Source organism: Arachis hypogaea, chromosome 16 (genome assembly GCF_003086295.3).
Source record: "Arachis hypogaea cultivar Tifrunner chromosome 16, arahy.Tifrunner.gnm2.J5K5, whole genome shotgun sequence".
In the NCBI taxonomy this organism is placed as follows: Eukaryota; Viridiplantae; Streptophyta; class Magnoliopsida; order Fabales; family Fabaceae; genus Arachis; species Arachis hypogaea.
The window spans coordinates 3,728,528-3,732,833 of NC_092051.1; positions in this window are offsets into that span (position 1 = coordinate 3,728,528).

The following is a 4,306-nucleotide window of genomic DNA, read 5'->3' on the forward strand; positions in this document are numbered from 1 at the left end:
AAATTTGATTGATGATTTTCGAAAACTAACATTGGAAAAGAAATTAAGTGATTTTTGAAAAAGATTTTGAAATTAGAAATCAAAAAGATATGATTGAAAATCAATTTTGAAAAAGATGTGATTGAAAAGATATGATTAAGAAGATATGATTGAGAATCAAATTTAAAAAAGAAAGTTTTTTAAAATTAAAGTTGATTACTTGACCAACAAGAAATTGAGAGATATGATTCTAGAATTAAAACTTTTGATCCTTTCTTAATAGGCAAGTAACAACTTGAAAATTTTGAATTAAATCACTAATTGTAGCAAGGATTTTCGAAAATAGTAATAAATAAAAAAATGAAAAGAAATTGAATGTGAAAATATATGATTGAAAAGATATTATTTGAAAAAGATTTGATTTTGAAAAATTATGAAAATTTGAAAAAGACTTGAACAAAATCTTCCCTCTAGTGTCCTCCTGGCGTTAAACGCCCAAAATGGCATCCATTCTGCCGTTTAACGCCCAAAATGCTACCTTTTTGGGCGTTTAACGCCCAGCCAGGGAAATGCCAGTTTTCCTTCTTCACTGGGCATTTTGAACGCCCAACTTTTTCTCTGTAATTCCTCTGCTGTATGTTCTGAAACTTCAATTCTCTGTATTATTGATTTGAAAAGACATATTTTTGAAAAAAAATTGAATTTTTAATGATGAGAAACAATCAAAATGAAACTAATCATAGAAAACTAAAATCAAACAAACAATGCATGCAGGACACCAAACTTAAAAATTTTCATATTAGAGGCACTAACAAATTGAGAATGCATATGAGAAACAACAAAACACACAAAACAAGAGAATTTAAAGATCAGAGCAAGGAAATCATCAAAAACAACTTGAAGATCAATGAAGAACATAATGCATGTAATTTTCGAAAATTAGAGGAGTGCAATTGACACCAAACTTAAAATTAGACACTAGACTCAAACAAGAAACATAAAATATTTTTTTATTTTAAGATTTTATGAAAAAAAAATTTGTGATTTTCGAAAATTATTTGGAAAAGAAAATAAAGAGATTCAAAATTTTTAATAAGAATTCTAGGAATCATGCAATGTTAGTCTAAAGCTTCAGTCTAAAAGGATTAGACATGGCTAGCCAAGCTTCAGCAGACATACAACAGCCAAATTGATAGGAATCAACTAGCTCTTGTGATGATAAAATTATCATCTAAAACTCTAGAATTCATTCTTAAAAATTCTGAAGAACATATAATAAATAATTTTTTTTTTGAAAATTTTTTTCGAAATTAAAAAGTAAAAAGCTTAAACATAAAATAAAATTACCTAATCTGAGTAACAATATGAACCGTCAGTTGTCCAAACTCGAACAATCCCCGGCAACGGTGCCAAAAATTTGGTGCACGAAATTGTGATCATCAATGGCGCCAACAGCTTGGTATGCACAATTGTAATCTCAACTCTTTGTCACAACTCCGCACAACTAACCAGCAAGTGCACTGGGTCGTCCAAGTAATAAACCTTACGTGAGTAAGGGTCGATCCCACGGAGACTGCCGGCTTGAAGCAAGCTATGGTTATCTTGTAAATCTCAGTCGGGAGGATTCAAATGGTTATGGAGAATTGATAATTAAAATATGAATAAAACATAAAATAGGATAGAGATACTTATGTAATTCATTGGTGAGAATTTTAGAATAGCGTATGAAGATGCTTTGTTCCTTCTGAGCCTCAGCTTTCCTATTGCCTTCTTCCAATCATTCATACTCCTTTCCATGGCAAGCTTATGTTGGGTTTCACCGTTGTCAATGGCTACCTCCCGTTCTCTCAGTGAAAATGGTCCAAATGCGCTGTCACCGCACGGCTAATCAGCTGTTGGTTCTCGATCATGTTGGAATAGGATCCATTGATCTTTTTGCGTCTGTCACACGCCCAACACTCGCGAGTTTGAAGCTCACCACAGTCATCCCTTCCCATATCCTACTCGGAATACCACAGACAAGGTTTAGACTTTCCGAATCTCAGGAATGCAGCCAATTGATTCTATCCTATACCATGAAGACTCTGATCTCATGGAATGGAAGGCTCGGTTGTCAGGCGAGGCAACCATGCGTCATGGATCAGGAGGCTAAGAAATACGCACTCAAGCGATTACAAGTAGAACAGAGGTGGTTGTCAGGCACGTGTTCATAAATGAGAATGATGATGAGTGTCACGGATCATCACCTTCGTCAGGTTGAAGAACGAGTGGATATCTTAGAGAAGAAGTAGGCATGAATTGAATAGAAAAACAATAGTACTTTGCATTAATTCATGAAGAACAGCAGAGCTCCACACCTTAATCTATGGTGTGTAGAAACTCTGCCGTTGGAAATACAAAAGTAATGAAGGTCCAGGCATGGCCGAATGGCCAGCCCCCATAAAGGTCTAAGATAGCATAAGACTAATCAAAGATGGATGAAAATACAATAGCAAAAGGTCTTATTTATAGAGAACTAGTAGTCTAGGGTTACAAAAATAAGTAAATGATGCAGAAATCTACTTTCGGGGCCCACTTGGTGTGTGCTTGGGCTGAGCATTGAAGCTTTCACGTGTAGAGATTTTTCTTGGAGTTAAACGCCAGCTTTTATGCCAGTTTGGGCGTTTAACTCCAGCTTTCATGCCAGTTCTGGCGTTTTGACGCCAGAATTTCTATGCTGACTTTGAACGCTAGATTGGGCCATCAAATCTTAGACAAAGTATGGAATATGATATATTGCTGGAAAGCCCAAGATGTCTACTTTCCAACACAATTGAGAGCGCGCCAATTGGGCTTCTTTAGCTCCAGAAAATCAACTTCGAGTGCAGGGAGGTCAGAATCCAACAGCATCTGCAGTCCTTTTTCAGCCTCTGAATCAGATTTTTGCTCAGGTCCCTCAATTTCAGCCAGAAAATACCTGAAATCACAGAAAAACACACAAACTCATAGTAAAGTCCAGAAATGTGATTTTTATTTAAAAACTAATAAAAACATAATAAAAATTAACTCAAATATACTAAAAATATACTAAAAACAATGCCAAAAAGCGTATAAATTATCCGCTCATCAATGGGGTATTGACTTCATGGGGCCTTTCCCAGCATCATCCTCAAACACTTACATTCTGGTAGCAGTAGACTATGTATCTAAATGCATAGAGGCAATTGTCATACCCACTAATGATACTAAGACAATGCTAAAGTTCCTCCAGAAGCATATCTTTAGCAGATTTGGTGTCCCTAGAATACTAATCAGTGATGGAGGGACTCATTTCTATAATAAACAGCTTGACTCTGCTCTGATCCGATATGGAATTAACCACAAAGTGGCAACTCCATATCATCCACAGTAAAATGGGCAGGCTGAAGTCTCAAATAGAGAACTAAAACGAATCCTAAAACGGACTGTAAGTACCCGTAGAAAGGATTGGGCAAGGAGTCTGGATGATGCTCTATGGGCATACAGAACTGCATTCAAAACTCCTATAGGGACCTCTCCATACCAGCTTGTGTATGGAAAAGCCTGTCACCTACCAGTGGAACTGGAACACAAGGCCTACTAGACAACCAGATTCCTAAACCTTGATGCCAAGTTAGCTGGAGAGAAAATATTGCTCCAGTTGAATGAGCTAGAGGAATTCAGACTCAATGCTTTCGAAAATACAAAAATTTACAAGGAGAAAACAAAAAGGTGGCATGACAAGAAGCTATCATCCAGAGTCTTTGAGCCAGGATAGAAGCTTTTGCTGTTTAACTCTAGGCTCAGGTTGTTCCCTGGGAAATTAAAATCCCGGTGGAGGGGACCATATGTGATTACAAGTGTGTCACCATATGGATATGTAGAGCTTCAAGATATTGACTCTGACAAAAAATTCATTGTTAATGGACAGAGAGTCAAACATTATCTTGAAAGTAATGTTGAGCAAGAATGCTCAAAACTGAGACTAGATTAAAGCTCAGTAAAAGTCCAGCTAAAGACAATAAAGAAGCGCTTGCTGGGAGGCAACCCAGCCATTAGCAAAGGTTTTTGTTATTTAAATAATAATTATAGGAGTTTGATACAAATTATTTTTAAGGTTAATGATCAAACGCAAGAAGTTTACAGAGTTACAGAAGGATTCAGAGCATAAAGCAGAGAAAAGGAGCTCACTAACACGAAAACGCTAGTAAAGATACCATTCTGGGTGTTTAACGCCAGAGTTGCAGCATCCTGGGCGTTCAGAAAAACGCCCAGTGACAAACGATTCCTGCCGTTTAACGCCCAGCCAGGGTAAACGCCCAAATTGGCC